We start from the raw sequence: 17,931 nt of genomic DNA on the forward strand, positions 1-17,931 counted from the left end.
ATTCCATAGATGCATGGAATTTTTCTCACTAAAGAGGGGTCATATTCTTATGATAATGAGAGAATAGATAATATCGAGGTGCCCTTTAGGTATAAACATCTAGTGAAACAATGGGCACCCAAGGATATTCTTGAAATAAACGTTGATTTTTTTGTCGATGAAAGGATATACCATTGTTGACGGTGTTGGACCCCCAACATGTTAGCGGATCTCCTAGGTAAGATGTTCCAATTAGACCTTAGACCATTTGGTGTAGGAGTCCTAGCAATGGGTTGTATCGTAATGCCTTGACCACAGTTTCACACATAGGTAATTAATATTTCCCTGTTGGTAGCAAGCATGTGACATATGCAGTAAGTCATGGAAGGTGCATGAGCGGTTCTAACACACAGAGGTTGAGGTGAGTGTGCCCCTTGGAAAATTGTGATAGCATGGAGTTAAGAAGGGAAAACATGAGAAAAATGCATCACAACATGGAAGGAAAGTTAGCTAACCATCCAAAGTGATGGTTAAACCAACAACACATTTCAGAAACATTCATACATACATATACAGAATAGCTACGCATGCCTGCATAAGAAAACAAATAAATATATCATTTAGAGTACTCAAGATAGTTGAATACAAGACACATGTGCATGAAACATTCTAGCTCTCTTATATTAAGAAGTGTAAGTCCCAGTCATACAATACATCCATTTCCAGCCATTAGTTCCGACAGAAAAACGTTACAACCACAACCGCCTACTCCTCCAAGAGATATACTAGCTTTGCGTAGTGGAGAAGCCAAGTTTCATTAAAATAATGTCCAAGATTTCTATAAGATGCTCCTATTTGAATATTGGTTGACCAAAAGACCCTACATTGAGTTATGCTGGACTATTTATAGCAAAGGGTGGGGTGGCACTTGACATTCCCCTTTGTGAATGTTCATCTACCCTCATGACTCTTCATCTACTCTACGACTATTACATCCAACTATCAACACTTCAAATTACACTTGAAAAGACATTACATTACAATGCACATGTACCCATGTGAGAGAAAATGGCATGAGAAAGACATATAAGATATCACTATGACTTGGATAACTATTGGAAGACAAACTCTTTGACATCCTCTTTGTGGTCGATAGTAGCAAATTGATACCAACATCAGTAGTCCTCGATGGTGTCCTTGTACTCTAAGGTGACATATTTCTGGAACCTAACTCTTGCCTGCATAGAATACGGGTACACTTCTCGAGCTCCTCTGTCCAACTCATCTGATAGCATGTGCATCATTTCCTGAGTGCGACCAGACTAGAAACATACCTGTGAATGGTGTCTGCACTGACTGACAAGTTTGGGTTGGTGGTTATGCGCATCAACTCGTTAAACTATGAGTCAAGCTCTAGATGGACCTATGCCTTTGTCTTTGCCTGAGTGAGCATCCCAATAGATGGGAGAACATGTTAGAGCACCACAACATCCATACTCTTGAACACAAGTGCATGGTAAGTTTGTAGACTAGTGATGAGTTGCAGGAGCTCTTTGTTATGACCAAAAAATTGATCATCTAGCCTTATTTACTAGATAGATCGAAGTACAACATGTAAAGCCAATTTTACCACAGTAAAATTGCTTTCCCTATGAGAAATTACCTAATAAACCACCTTTATTAAGTAATTTATAGTTAAACCCATGAAAAATAATTAAATAAACCACTATTTTTTGATTTTATTCTAGGAATAACTAATTAAACCATTGTTTTATTATTATTCCTTGTTAAATTTGACACAATCATGAAAAATAAATAATAAAATCATTATTTATCTTATTTTTGTCTAAGAATAACTAACTAATCATTAATTAATTATTATTCTTTGTTAAGTGTGAATAAATCCCTTAGGAATAATTAAATAAATCATTATTTGTTTATTATTCCTTAACTAATTCCTTGATATTAAATAAATCATTTATTTATTTATAAATCATTTATTTATTTATTATTTATTTATAAATAAAAGTTTAAATACTTTTTCCCTCCCAAACATATATAATAAAATATTTTAAGTGGTAATTCCAAGAATGGGATTGATAATATTTTTTATTGCTCATTATTCGAGTATAACTCAATATTTTGTTATAAATAGGAGGGTTTTTCATTCATTATTCACTTTTGATTATTTTCATTGTTGCACTCACTATTGTAACTTTTATTATTTCATTGTTGCACTCATTGTTGTAACTTTCATTATTTTCATTGTCGCACACCATATTTTTGTTGGGTTTATGCATTATAGAGGAGGGAGACTCTACAGAAGTTGACAACGTTTGAGGATTGCCAAGAGCCCATCCCATAGAGGGGGACTCGTAACATATTTGTTTCCCTTCATAGGTGTTATAGTAAAATCATTCCTTACAAATATGGTTTCCATTGGATGTTTTGGGGTTATTACTCTTCATTTTACTGTCTAACTATGAAATCAGCATAGATCAGGAATTTGGCAGGTTTTGTTTCTATCAATAGCTACAGATCTACAATTTTTAGCAGTTATTTCTATTGTTGATATCATTTGTCATCCACAACCTTAAGTGGGTTCTTTTCATACATCATTGAGAAGAAAACACTAACAAATTGACGACTGCTCTTGGTTTATACTTCAGATCCAAAAACCTAGGTGACCTTTGGTTTTCATCTTAGGGTTTCTTGTTTTTTCTCTTCTATTAATGTTTCCTAATGTTTTAACCCTAGATCTGATAAATTTTTTACTTCCGTAAGATTTCTGGTCATTCTCGCAAGTCACAGGAACCAATCGCACCAAAGGAAACACTTTTTTTTCTGAAATTTGCAAATGATAAGTCTCGGAGTAGAAATCGTATTTTTCAGCCTGAAAGGTGCAATCTGAGCTCCAAAACATAGATTTCTACCCAAAATGTGTGATTTCATCAAAAAACAGGCCAGAACCTGCAATTTCTGGGTTTTAGGGTTTTTCTCAAATCTGTTTTCTGGGTTTTGCTGAGAGATGTTTGTTGGGTGTCTGACCTCTGTCTTATCCACTCAGGTCCATTTGGTTTTACTCCTCGAAGTCAAATTTATCCTCCCTTAGCAATTCTAGTACACTTTCACCTTTCTAGGAGGAGTTTAGCTGAGTGAGAAGTCTGAGTTTTTGCAGAACTTTCAGCCACATTTTCTAGATTTGTAACCTTTTGTTTTAGATCTGATAAGATAGGTTGGTACAATCCATAGTTTCATATTCAAACTTGTTTGGTCATTCCCTTAGGATCCCATCAGTTTTAGTAGGTGTTTCACCCATCTCCCTATCTTTTTGAAGCAATCTTCCCCTCTTGTTTTTTTCTATTATGGCACCACTTTCTAGCAGCTTAGAGTCAATTAATCCCAGTCACACTGACATTCATATCTCATGAATGTTTAGTGTATTTTCCATTGGTTTAACAACCCACCAATACAGTGTTTGCAACCTCAGTTTGGGTGGGTTTTAGTTAATTCTTTTTTTTTTTTTTTTTTCGGTTATTTATTTCAGTTTATTTATAGCCAACTTTTTTCTTTTTTACAAACATGATATGGGCTTAATCAATTAATACACTTGCACACACAGGCACACCTTAAGCGAAGGGCACTTGGTTTACACCGCCAAGACAAGACTTAACATAATAAATTTACCTCACCACATCACAGACACAATATATATTGTTGATCTCCCTTCGCCATTTCTGTGTTTCGTGTGTCCTTCTATCATTTTGCCACCAAGATGTGAGTCACCGAGACTATTAGTCCCTGAACCTCAATTTCTGTTTGGGCATATTACTCCTCCACATCAAGTTAGAGTTCATAGCCCTCCAAGTCCCCGTATTCACTCTTCTCTTGATTCCTCATCTGATTCCGAACCTCCATCACCACATATCACCACCATGTCTGGACCCACAACTGGTGCACGACCCTAATCTGGTGGCAGCTCTGTTAATATAATGGTGGTCACATCAGGCGAAACAGTCTCAGGAATTGTTCTGGCAGCTCCCATGCTCCTTTTTGTTGGTTTGGTTAAGTCTACTAGATTTTAACCAGTTGATAAATGACACCATAAACCCATAAACCACAATGCTGGTTGGCCCTTCGCGCTGACTAAGCCTCCCTCATACATCCAAAATTTTGAGGGTATTCCTAGATAGGATCCTACAAACCATGTCTGATCCTTCCATATGTGGTGTTCATACAACTCAATAACCGATGACTCCATTCTTCTTCGGCTCTTCCAACACACGCTCACTGGAGACGCTACAAAATGGTATGTAGACCAGCCCTCTGCCTCTCATTCCATTTTCACATTGCTTGCTAAAGTGTTCTTGTCCTATTTCCAGTTACATATCTGGTATGACACTGGTACTAAGCTTTTGGCCACATTTCATTAATCCTCTGCTACTTGCCTTTTTGATCATGTTCAAGAGTGGCATTGAAGGAGGAGCAGATGTTGTGCCCCACCTTTAGAAGAACTTTTTTATCTATATTGGTTTCTCAAGACCCTTTTACCCGTCATCGGAAATATGTCGCATTCCATTTTTCCTCAGACCGAGGAACAAGCTCTCCAAACTTCTTTGAGGTATGATCTAATCTATGATGAATTAGGTTATGTCTATACCGTTATTCCAGACCTCCCTCGTCTTGGTAGTGCTAATGCACTGGGGGCATTTCACACTGTTGATGGTATCATTGGATCCATTTCACACTCTTCACCATACACTCATCATGGTTATGGATACCCGTAGGGGGGCACCAGTTCCTCTAGCATTTATGCCCCTCTTGCTAGCAACATGTTTCTAGGTCCCCAACCTGTCTACCAAAATGTTGCTCCTTCTTATGCATAGATTGCTGCTCCAACCCCTCAAGCATTAGTATCGCAGCTTCCCATGCATCCTCAGCCCCAATAGTCACCACCCCCTCAGGGCTAGATGTTTGCATAGTAGAGTGATACCAATCCCCAAAATTCGAAGAAAAAGAATAAGGGGAAGGGTAACAAGGGTAACCAGCATAGTGAAGTCTAGGGGAATCAACTGAACACCAACAACCAGAAACAGGGCGACTAACCCAAGAAAAATAAGGTTATTCATATGAATAAGCCTTTTGCATGTTGTGGCGTACACGACCACTATACACTGATGTTGGCATTATGATACAGGTTTTGTCCTCGATGGAAACTCACACATATGATAGTTCACAATGCAGTAGGTTAACAACAAAGGATTACAGATCAAACTCCAGAGATTGAAGAAAGAGAGTAGTTTAACAAGTATACACTGGTTCACTTTGTCCAAGAAGCATATACATGCAGGTTAACAGAAAAAAAAGAGAGTATATGTATACACACTTTCACAGAAGGAAAATTGCGTGTGAGATGGAAATGCAAGTTTTGGTCCAAGGTATTGGTCCAAGGTATTTGGCCCAAGGGATTTGGTCCGAGGTATTGGTCCGAGGTATTTGGTAAAAGGTATTGGTCCTAAGTGGTTTTGGTCCAAGTTATTGAAAATGCCTAAAACTATAAAGGAGCATAAGATCATTAGGCCAGGTGTGCAAGTAATGAATATCTTATAAAGAGTGATATCAAAAGAAAATATGCATGTTATGGGTTTCTGGTTCTTTTCATGATCTGAACTAAGGATGAACCCTAACAGTTGCTGGGAGATGAGATCTAATGATGGATCAGGATCATGAGATCTAAAATTAATTATTATTATATGGTTTGATCATGGATAGACTAGATCTGAATGTTAACATGTGAGTTACACTGTAAATATTTGATCTGGGTATGACTGAAGTTTGGAATAGTTGTGATGTTTTAAGTTAGCATTTCAGATCTGTACACCAGTTCGCTTTGGTAAAAGTGCATATACACGGTGGTTCAGCACATCAAAGTAGCATATATATTATGAAATATGATATTTGAAGTTGTAGTTGGTTATGGTTGTTGATGTAGAGTTCTGGGTTCTGCTTTGTGTCATGGTGACTGTGTTCTAGTGTTTTCAACGTTCAAATTGATTGATTGTGATTTTCTTTAGTGATAACATATTTTCATTGATTGGTTGTATAGCAATGGTGATTGATTTTGAGCATCAATGTTACTGATGGGTCCAGTATGAAAATTTGATGAAACAAGGCCTTCTGATTCTAGTGTTGTATTCTAGGAGTATCCAGTCTGAAAATTTATGAAACATGGTCCTTAGAGGAAAAGAGAAGGTCCTAGCCTTATGTAGGCCAGCGCCTACATACAAGTAAACATATCAGTCAGTACAAGATCCAAGGGGTTGGAGCTCCCTTCAAGTAGTAGCTGGAAGATGAGTGAAGGATGGAGCCTTCTGTAGGCTGGCGCCTATGTACTAGAAAACAGATCGGCTAGTACAAGAGCTAGGGGCTTGTAGCTCCCTTCTAGTAGAAGCTAGAGAATAAGAGAAGGTTCTAGCCTTCTACATGTGGTGCCTACATATTGGTATGAGTTTGCACTAGTACAATATTGTAAAAAGGTTTTTCTTATATTAAAAAGAAGACAACAGCAGGTGGTTTTCGTCTCGCATTGGGTTTCCACCTTAAATCTTGGTGTTCATGTATGTTTCTTATGTGTAAAGGTTTATTCTATTATTACTGCAAATGGTTACTATTTATTGTAGAAATTCCCACTGTAGATCAACAGATTATGCAATACACTAAAGCAAAATACAAGATCTACTTCTACAACAACTTTACGGAAGCTTAATCGAATATGAGCAAGATCAAATAGAACACATATAACTGAGAATGAGAAATCAATCACACATGAACACAGAAGAATAACCCTGGGAAAGCCTCAACCTAAAAACCCAATCTTTGTATTATCATACAAGTGGAAATATGTTCAGATGACAAAAAGAATCAGCTCACAAGCTATCCTTCTCTCTCTGATCTGATAATGAGATCTTAGATAATTATTAGGGTATTACATACTCATGTGCATGGGTATGCCTATGTTACTTTGTGCAATGGATGATAAGATTGCAAATAAATAGACAATGGAGAAATTAAAGAACATAATAGACAACACGTGCATAAAGTTTAATAAGGAGTTCACCCAACACTCCTAGGCTACGTCTCCTAGTCTAGCCTTGAGTGGTGACCTCTCTATTATGTCTTCAAAACAGAGTTTTACAAAAGCATGAGATCAATTTGAGTCTCAACACACAATAGATACAACAGCAAGAGTTTTCTTGAACCCCTTAAGCCTGAGTACAAAGACTCTCTCTATCACTCTCTGTCTTTGTCTTTTCTCTGTCTCATCATTACTTACCTTTGTTTTTGTCAGTTTGTGGCTTCAAAGCCAATTGGTATTGTCTATTCGTTTCTCCTTCTCAGGCTCTTTGGCTTCCCCACCTCTATCCACTCAGATCCCCCTTTGAGCATTTGCAATCATTTATAAACGCTTTCAGGGATGGTGGCCACATGTTCTATAACAAAATGGGTCATCGGACCTTTGAAATCCTTGGAAACATCATTCTTTGTGTTAACAGAGAAATACATTAAAAACTATGAAAAATCGCCAAACTTTCATTTATCGGATTTAAAATGTTATCGATTCCGCCTTATAACTCCTATCATGTCTACCTATATATCAACATCAAATCTCCATAGTTGATTTGGGAGATCTAGATCCAACAACTGTGGTTCATTTCGAGCGACTATTTTGTACGGGGGTTAACTACACAATAAGGGTGGTTTTCTCTCTCTTTAGCCTAGACACATGGTAGCCAATGTATGGGATTAGGCAGAGCCCGACCCAAACCACTTACCACCTTTGGCCCACCTGAAATCCTACTTGTATCATGATTTCCGTTTTATATTAAAAATACATTAAAATATGAAATCCCACTCATATTGGACTTGAAACAATATATATTTGCATTAACGAACCCTTTCAAGTCTGATTCCATCGCTCGACGCTTTGTTCTTTTTATTTCGTATATTTAACAAAAACTCAAAATACATGGGAAAAGAGATGATCCACTGATGGTTGTCTTCTCCTCAGAAAATCTAATTTCTCCCTCATAAAGTACACTTGCTGACCCATCTTTAGGTTGTATTCAGTCATGGTTTCATGGTCAAAATGCAATCATGTTTTCATTAGGTCTTAGGGTTTCATTTCCAAGGTAAAAGGCATGATTTAAAGGTGTAAGTAAAGGGCAGCAAGGAGATGAGGATGATAAATAAATCAAGAATGATTGGTAGTAAGTCATAGTCATTGTACAATTATCTTTTAACTAATGTAATTTTCACCTCAAAAAACATGTTTTTGAGGTGAAAACAGAGTATTTTGAGTTAATTTATATTTTTATGTAATTTAAGTCACTTTGTGTAATAAATGATCCTGACTGCACCAAGGAATCACTACTTGTTACAAGACAATGAACCATTGCAAAAATCAATTCAAATTGAGCATCATCCACCTGAAAAGGAACAATGAAGAAAAGGCATTAAAACAGAGATTTGAAAAAGGTCAAGAAACATTAGAAAGTGGGTTTTTCTAATGAAAAATCAAAATCTACTCCTATATAAGGTGTCACATTTCATTTTCAAACTCATCATTCTCATTTGGAAAAGAAGGAGTCAAAAGGTGAAGAAAAGAGGAGAAGTTGAGTGAGTTTTGGGCCAAGGAGAAGTGGCGTTGCGCGTAGGGACAGAGCGCTGCACATAGGCCAGTTTTCTAAGTGAAAAAAATAATGGCGTTGCATGTAGAGAAGGGTGTTGCACACCTATAGGAGGCACTGCGCGTAGGGCTAGCAAGGGCCAAATGACCTCCTGCCACGTAAAAAAAAAACCAAATTTGTCTTATTTAACCCTCAAACAAGTAAGTGTTGCCTTTGAACTTCATCCTTGGCTTTCAATAAATGAATTTGAGGATAATTTGCTATGCTAAATGTGAAACCCTAGAATTTCCTCTACTTATGCCTTAAAACCATAATTCTTTCTATACCTCCCATCACTCAATCCTAAAAACCATTTCTATCCTTACCATATCTCCTTTTACCTATTCTCAAAACCCTAACCCATCTTACATATCCCTCCATATCCCTTATAACATATTCCATTAAAATTCGAAAACTTTTATTACAAGGACCTCACTATAATTGAGCTTTTTTGTTATTTTGAAATTCTAAATCCACTATTTAATTCCATATTTAATGAAATATTTGTTTTATTCCTTCATCCCAAAAGGAATACCCTAAAACCCTAGTCCCTTTGTTATGAAACCAGCTCACAAAAACATAGAAAAGATAGATCAACGCATTAGAATTTAGCCTCTTCGAGGCGGCAACCTCCTTTACATTACACAAATGAACAATTCTTGGACGATTCAAATGAAAAAACCTCCTTTCTATATATAGGAGTCTAAGGGTTCACAGTATAACCAAGCCGACATAACAATAATAATATAAAGGCACAAAAGGAACAATAGAGGGATTCTATGGGGCACAATAATAACAATATGGGGACAATAGGGGCACAACAATATTAATAAGGGATAAAACTGCAATAGTAATGGGGGAATCACTAGTATTATAGTGACCCAACATGCCCCTCTCCTTCAAGAAAGTGTTGTCCTCAATGCTTGAGTAGTTCTGGATGCTTCTGTATAACATTCTCATCCTCCCATGTGGAATCTTCAGCGGATAAGTTCTTCCACTTAATGAGATACTCCGAAATTGATTGATTTTGTCCCTATCGAGTTCTTGTTTCTATAGCTACTTCTAGTTCCAATATAATTTTTCCTTCCTCGTCAAGTTCTAGCAACATTGTTTGAACTAGGAGCTTGTCGCCTATAACCTTCTTTAAACATGAAACATGGAAAACTGGGTGTACTCAAGAAGCTGAAGGAAGATCCAATTTGTATGCCATAGTACCAATATTTTGCAACACCTTGTACAGACCATAATACTTTGGTGATAATTTATTATCCTTCTTAGCTTTCTTGAGCGACATTTGTTTATATCATTGTAGCTGTAGGAATACCCAGTCACCTACATCAAAACTTCTTTCGCTGTGATGTTGATCTGCATGTTGTTTCATTTTATTCTGTGCCAACACAAGGTTATCCTCTAAGAGTTGGAGTACTTGTTGTTGATACTCGATGTGATGTTCGACTGCTTGAACCATAGAATTTTCTCTCAAATATGATGTGATGGATGGTGGCTGATATCCATAAAGTGCCATAAATGGGGTCATTTTTGCTACAGTATGGAAGGAAGTGTTATACCACCATTTAGCCAGAGGCAACCATTTGACCCATTGCGTCTGTTTATCAGATACAAAGCAACAAAGATATCCTTCCAAAAATTTGTTTACTATCTCAGTTTTCCCATCATATTGAGGATGATAAGATGAGATATGAGCTAACTAAGTACCAAGACAAGAAAATAATTATGTCCAAAAATTTCTAGTGAAGATGGGATCTCTGTCACTTACAATAATCTTTGGGTTTCCATGTAGCTTTTCAATTGTTTCCATAAATTCAGTAGCAATTGTACTGGCTTTAAATGGATGAGATAATGCACAAAAATGTGCATACTTGGTAAGTCTGTCAATTACCACCATGATGACACTTTTTCTTTCAGACTTGGGTAAACCTGTGATAAAATCCATTGAAACCTCCTCCCATCATTGGCTTGGAATGGATAAAGGTTGTAATAGACCTGGGGTCTTAATTGTTTCAACTTTATTTTGTTGGCAAACCAAACATTCCACCACAAACTTTTGAATATCCGATTTAAGGCCAACCCAAAAAAATTCCTTCTTAACCTTGTGGTAAGTTTTTAAAAGTCCTGAGTGCCCTCCTAAGGGAGAAGTGTGCAATTCCATAAGAATATTTTGTTTGATTTGGGAATTCTTACAGAGGTATAAGCGATCTTTGTACCATAATGAATAAGCTAAATGTATCAGATGTACTGGAATATTGTTGTAATTTTCGAATAAGTGCCCCCACTTCTTCGTCATTCTTCCATTCCTCCCTTGCTTTGTTTATCCAATCTGGTTGGATAATAGAAATGGCGGACAAAAATTCTTCCACATCCTCATCCTTTCTTGAGAGTGCATCTGCCACAACATTTTGCTTCCCTTTTTTGTAGATGATTTCAAAGTCATAACCCAACATATTTGTGACCCATTTTTTGTTTTTCTTCAGAGGATAATCTTTGTTCTAAAAAGTATTTAAGGCTCTCATGATCCATTTTTACCTTGAAGTGTCTTCCCATTAGGTAGGGTCACCATTTCTTAAGTGCTTGTAGCATTGCCAACATTTCCTTCTCATAAATAGCTTTGTGTAAATACTTTCCCTTGATTGGATGACTTTCAAAAGAAATGGGTCTTCCATCTTGCATTGAAATAGCACCAAATCCATTTCCTGAAGCATCACATTCTACAATAAACATTTTTTTGAAGTCTGGTGTAGCTAAGACCGGTGCTTGGCAAATTTCCTCTTTAAGATGTTCGAAGGCCTTTGTTTCTTCTGGAGTCCATGAAAATGCATCTTTCTTCAATAATTTTGTTAGAGGTGTTGCCATTCTCCCATAATTATTAGCAAACTTGCGATAATACCCTGTCAACTAGAGAAATCCTCGCAGATGCTTTATGGATGTGGGGATTTTCCATTCATTAATGGCTTTAATTTTGCTAGGGTCTACCTAAACACCTTTATGAGATACAATATGACCCAAATATTCCACCTCTTGTACTCCAAAGAAAAATTTGGAACATTTTGCATATAATTGTTTTTCCTTCAATAGTTGTAGCACCCTGTCAACATGTTCAACATGACCCTTCCAAGACTTGCTATAGATTAGTATATCATCAAAAAATACTAACACAAATTTTCTAAGGAAGGGTTTGAAAATGGAATTCATCAAACCTTGAAATGTAGAAGGTGCATTGGTAAGGCCAAAAGGCATGACAAAAAATTCATAATGACCCTTGTGAGTTCTAAATGCTGTTTTTGGAATGTCTTCAATCTTCATTCTGATTTGATGATATCCTGAATGAAGATCCAACTTGGTGAAGTAAATTGATCCATGCAATTCATCCAATAATTCATCAATGCCAGGAATGGGAAATTTATCTTTAATAATGAGCTTGTTGAGCTGCCTATAATCAAGACACATGTGCAATGATCCATCCTTCTTGTGCACCACTACTATTGGAGCAGAGAAAGAACTTTGACTAGGTTGAATTATACTAGCCTCTAGGATTTCTGCAACCATATGTTCAATTTCACTCTTTTGGGCATAAGGATATCTGCACAGCCTGATGTTTGGAGGAACACTTTCTGTAATCAAATGAATAGCATGATCTTGATCACGAATAGGTTGGAGACCTTTGGGAGTCTCAAATACCTTCGAATGATCATCCAAGACCTTTTGGAGATCTGGAGAAATAGGTGATTTCGATGTGGAAACATGTAGCGAACATAATTGTGCAATTACGCTTCATTGTTCCTTTTTTAGAAGCTTTGTCATGCCGTTAGAGCTGATTATCTTTCTCGGTTTCCCTGCAATACCCCCTAATTCAACTTCGTTTCCATCTGCAAAAAAATCATGAAATGTTCTTGAAAATTAAAATCTATTGTACCCAAGGATTGTAGCCATTGGACTCCTAGTACAACATTAAGACCTCCTATTGGAATGGAAATCATTGGGCTATTCAATACATATTCTCCCATGGATAGCTTGATATTATGGCACTTTCTAGAGCAATTTATGGTTCCTCCACTTGCAACCATTACTTGATACTCTGGTGCTGGATATAGGAAGCAATTCAATTATGTTGCTATCTTACAATGAATAAAATTGTGGGTGCTTCCTGAATCAATCAACACTATTACCCTTTTCTTCTTGATATGTCCTTCTATCTTGATAGTTTGAGGAGTGGTAATTCCAGCCAATGCATTACAAGATATGGTTGGATTAATTTCTTCTTTATCTAGGGTTTGTTTTTGGAGTATATCCTCTTCTTTTGACATTTCTTGTTCCTATTCTTCCTCATCTTCACAATCAATGTAGAATAATTTCTTCTTCGCACACTTATGGCCTTTAGTGTATTTGCAATCACAACTGTAACAAATACCTTTTCTCTTTCTTCCAATTGTTGTGGTGTCAACCTTATAGGTTGTGGAAGGCTAGGAGCAAAAAAACTTCCATCTTTATAGTTGCGAGTGGTAGGCTTCTTGGTTTCCATAATTTTTCTTTCCATTTTTCTTGCTAACCTGAATTCCTTCTCCAATGAATCAGGTTCCCAAAGACAAACATCATGTTGGATATTATCCTTTAAAGTCCCTATGAACATATCAATCCTATACTCCTTTGGAATATCTTTTACCCTTGTGTTCAATTTTTGGAAGTCCTCAATGTGCTCCATCATTGAACCCTTTTGTTTGAGACTTATCAGTTGGCTAAAAAAGGTGTTGCTTTTTGTATCCTCATAATGTGTTGTCAATTATTCTGTAAAAAATTCCCAAGTGACAATTTGTTTATGAGAGCAAAGCCATCGATACCATACAAACTGATTTGGTTCCAAATATAAAGTTGCAATACATACCTTTTGTGTGTTTTTCACATTATGGAGATCGAAAAATTGCTCCATTTGTAGTATCCATGTTGCGGGATCTTTGTCATCAAAATTCCTCATATTTATTTTTGGAATATGGTCGGTCTTCAATCCAACATTAGAGTCTATGAAATCATGATTAACATTTATTTTTTTCTCATCATGAGTTTCCTTTACTACCCTTTCACCATTAGTGACCATTTCTTGTAGCAACTTATTCAAATTTATCTTCAATTCTTCCATCTTATCATCCATGCCATTCATCTTAGTGTCCATGCCATTCATCTTAGCTTCCATCTTATCATCCATGACATTCATCTTACATTCCATGTCATTTGTCTTGGCTTCATTTACCTTTAGTGAGAGTGAAATTTGTTGTACTGGTTTTGTAATTTTGATATATCATGTTGCATTTCTTCCTCTTCTTCACGAGTCATGCTAGAGCTTTCAAGTTGCTTACTAGGCGTTTCCATTTTCTTTCTTCGAGGCATTAATTAATGCTAATAATTCTTCACTGTTCCCTTTGAATTCCTTCAAACTAATTTTTCAAACCAATCTTATGCAAAATTAAAAAAGATTACACACCTTTTTTCACTTTGTAGGAGCTCAATATTGAATCTGTTGTATCTCTGTAATTTCAAATCATCCAGTTTTGAAATTGCAATTTGCAGTAGCTCTCTGCATCCTCTTTCCAATCCGACCAGTTTGATCAAATTTAGATTCTCCAAGAAGGAGTTATGCACAATATCCCAAGATGACCTGATTATATAACTTTTCAGAAGAGCGAAATTGTATGAAGTGCCACGTGTCACTTCTTTGACCTTCAGGTCTAAAAAATATATACAGGAAACTGCAGTATGTACTTTTTCTACAACTTCTTACAAAATTGTAATCTGATTCTCAAAAGAAAAATTATGATGATTTTCCCAAGGTCACCTATTTGGAATGTAATCTAGGACTCTACAAAAAGACCAATTTCCTCAGATCATATCTCCAGAAATATTATGAAAAAATATCTAAAATTTGGACCCAAGGTTCAATGTGATTTCGTCTCAAATGGGTTTTTTTTTGCTTCTGAAACATCAAAGAAACAAAGTTATAGAGAAAATTCCACGATGACCTATTTGGAGCAGCGAAACCCTAGAGTCCAAAGCTCTGATACCAAAATGTTATCAAACCAGCTCACAAAAGATAGAAAAGATAGATCAACACCTTAGAATTCAGCCTCTTTGAGGGGGAAACCTCCTTTACATGCACAAATGAACAATTCTTGGATGATTCAAATGAAAAAACCTCCTTTCTATATATAGGAGCCTAAGGTTTCACAATAAAACCAAGCCGACCTAACAATAATAATATAAAGGCACAAAAATAACAATAGAAGGATTCTATGGGGTACAATAATAACAATATGGGGACAATAGGGGCACAACAATATTAATAAGGGATAAAACTACAATAGCAATGGGGGAATCACTAGTTTTATAGGGACCCAACACCTTCTCTCTCATTTTCATGGTTCATACCCTCCCATTCATTTTCATGTTTATATAGTCCACCAAATACCCTATAAGATCACTTCCCCTTCCCTTATTGCTAATAACCCTTACTCTCCCCCTCCATCCCTTTTCTAGGAGCACACAACCTCAAAGCTTGGTTAACATGGATAGAGAAGATAGAGATTATGAGGAGGAGAGGGATTTTGATTTGATTGAGCATGAGGAACCAAAACAACATCATGTTCATCATGGCATAGAGACAATTGACATGGAGGCTCAAGATTAAGCAACAAAAGAAAACATCATCATACATGAGAAAGAGGCTCAAATCGAAGCATTGATGGACAATGTGGAGAGAGCCAAGTATGTCATCACATATCAGGAACAAGAGAACAAGTAGTTGAGTGATAAGTAGGTCCTCATGGAGCTAGAACTTCTCAAGATAAAAAGACAAGGTGACAAGGGTAAATTAGCAATGCAAGAGGAAGAAACACCGATCACTTTGACTCCAATTGAGAAGGAAATTGAGAGTGATAGATAGATTTGGCTTGAAAGAGTCAATTTTCACTTAGAGAAGCTATTTCAAAAGGCCAATAGGGATAACCGGATCATCAGGCTGGCCTATCACTACAAGACCTGGAAAAAAATTTGCAACATGAGGGCCAAACAGATGATAGCAAGGCTAAGACGAGCTCTAAAAGGAAAAAAGAGAGGAGGATAGGCTTAGGTTGATTGCTGAAGCTTCCTTGGCTCATCAGATACTTGATGATAGTGCTTCTCACGAATTTTGGTCAATTTTGGAGGAGTTTCTGTTTTTTTGCAAATTTTGAAAATTCTAAACACAGAAAATCTAACTCAACGTGCAACACCACTAGCACTACGATTTTCCTAGGGACACCCAATGGACAAATGGCTTGCATTTTTGGATTCAGAGCAATGAGTACATGCACCCTATGCATTTTCTAATCTTTTGGAGCAAAACTGGTCTACCAAAAGGTCAAAAAACACCCCAAAAATGACCTTTCTACCACCTTTTGGACACACAGAAGCAGCCTTGGGAGAATCCACTTTTTAGGGTTCAAATGAGCTTCAAATGACAAGATTATAGATTATTTGGAAATTATACTTGAAGAGATTTGCAATGAGCTATCATGAGCTTAATTTGGATGCCGGGAAGGCATCCTAAAGGGACCTGAAAGTGGTGTTGTACGTAGGGCTAGTGGCACTGCACGTAGGAAAAATTATGCACAGGATTGCCATTTCACTGTGTTTTGACTGTGATATTGGATTTTATCTCATGGAGGATGTTTTACTGATGTAAATGATGACTTGGCTTGTAAATATGATGGATAATTAGTAGTATAGGGTAGATTCATTAGATTAAAAGTCATTTTGAGCTCAAATGAATCAATTTCCTCACTTTTAGAGGCAAGTTGTTAGGATGCCTAGATTCCAATTTCTTGTTCAGTGTTGGTTAGATTAGCTCCTCATATTATGGATTTGACCCTTCAGGATGAGAGGAGATTGAAACAATTTCTATATCTTCTTCTTCTTTCTCATTGTAAAGGGTTGGACTTAGCTCGATGCTTAGGTTTTGAAAAGACATCATTTTGTATCAGTTTAGGAGGAGATTAATTAGAAATTGTAGCTATTTCTTTGGGATCCATGTGGTATGGTGTTTAGTTCGGTTTCCTCGCTTGTGATCATATGTTTAAATTTTTTGTGTACTTCATTAATAATTTCATTACTTCTATGTGGATGTTTTCAAGTTGATAGGCAGAATCCATAACATTAATGCTCTGCTTTGTGAAAATATTCACAATTTATGTTTTCTATAGTTTAGGAAGGATCCATGATGATCACATGCTCTTAATAGCTTCTCATCAGTCCTAAATCACCTCACCCGTCAAACCCTACAGTGCTAAGCTTCATACCTACCTTTCCCCATAGAACACCCTGCAGTTGCCGTCCTCGCCTGGGGGTCGAGCAACTAAAGTTCCTCTCCTTATCAGTCGAGCCCCGTTGTCGGTCCTCTCCCGGGGGTCGAGCAACTAAATTTCCTTGATGCTTATTGGGTGGTGGGCATCAGAATGAGTGAGTCGATGGCGGCCTTATAGTCGAGTGTTCGGCAGGCTCACCTTCACCATATCAATAGTGAACCCCCTAATGAGTCCTACTGGAATTCTCAAAATATGTTCCATGGTTAGATACCAATTTCTTCGGGACACCAAATCGAGTGATGACAGGATGAAAAAAGGAAGCGAGTAGCGGTGGTAGCCAAGTTATGAAATGTCGACATAGATTCTGCCCATTTGGTAAAGTAGTCAACAACTAAAATGATGTAGCAATGACTACCAATTGAGGTATGGTTGCATTCCATAAAAGCAATTGCCCATTTACAGAACAAACTTTGACCTAGCTTCCTTGCCCAAACTGTCCGCCTCCTCCTGATCTAGCAGAACCCCTTCAAATCAAACCAAAACTTCTGCTTCTATACCTAGCCTAATATTATTTTCCTCACCGAGTCATTTTGGCTGAGATCCTTACAAAGAGAGCCCTCTCTTGGCTTAGTAGGGCTAGCTACTTGGCTAAACATTGTTTCTGGTTACCCTCGCATTGCCTTCCTTCAGCTTGAGGTTCAAATCTAGGTGATAACAGACCCTACCATTTGAATCCAAAATATAAGGAGAAGGTGCACAAAGAGATGGATAAAATTCTAGAGGCAGGGATCATTGAGCCGATAGAAGAGTCTGATTGGGTGAGCCCTATGGTAGTTCAAGAAAAGTAGCAACAATATGAAATGAGGATATGTGTAGATCTA

Source organism: Pinus tabuliformis, chromosome 1_2, assembly GCF_031772625.1.
Source record: "Pinus tabuliformis cultivar Carrire ecotype Pingquan chromosome 1_2, CPIR1, whole genome shotgun sequence".
In the NCBI taxonomy this organism is placed as follows: Eukaryota; Viridiplantae; Streptophyta; class Pinopsida; order Pinales; family Pinaceae; genus Pinus; species Pinus tabuliformis.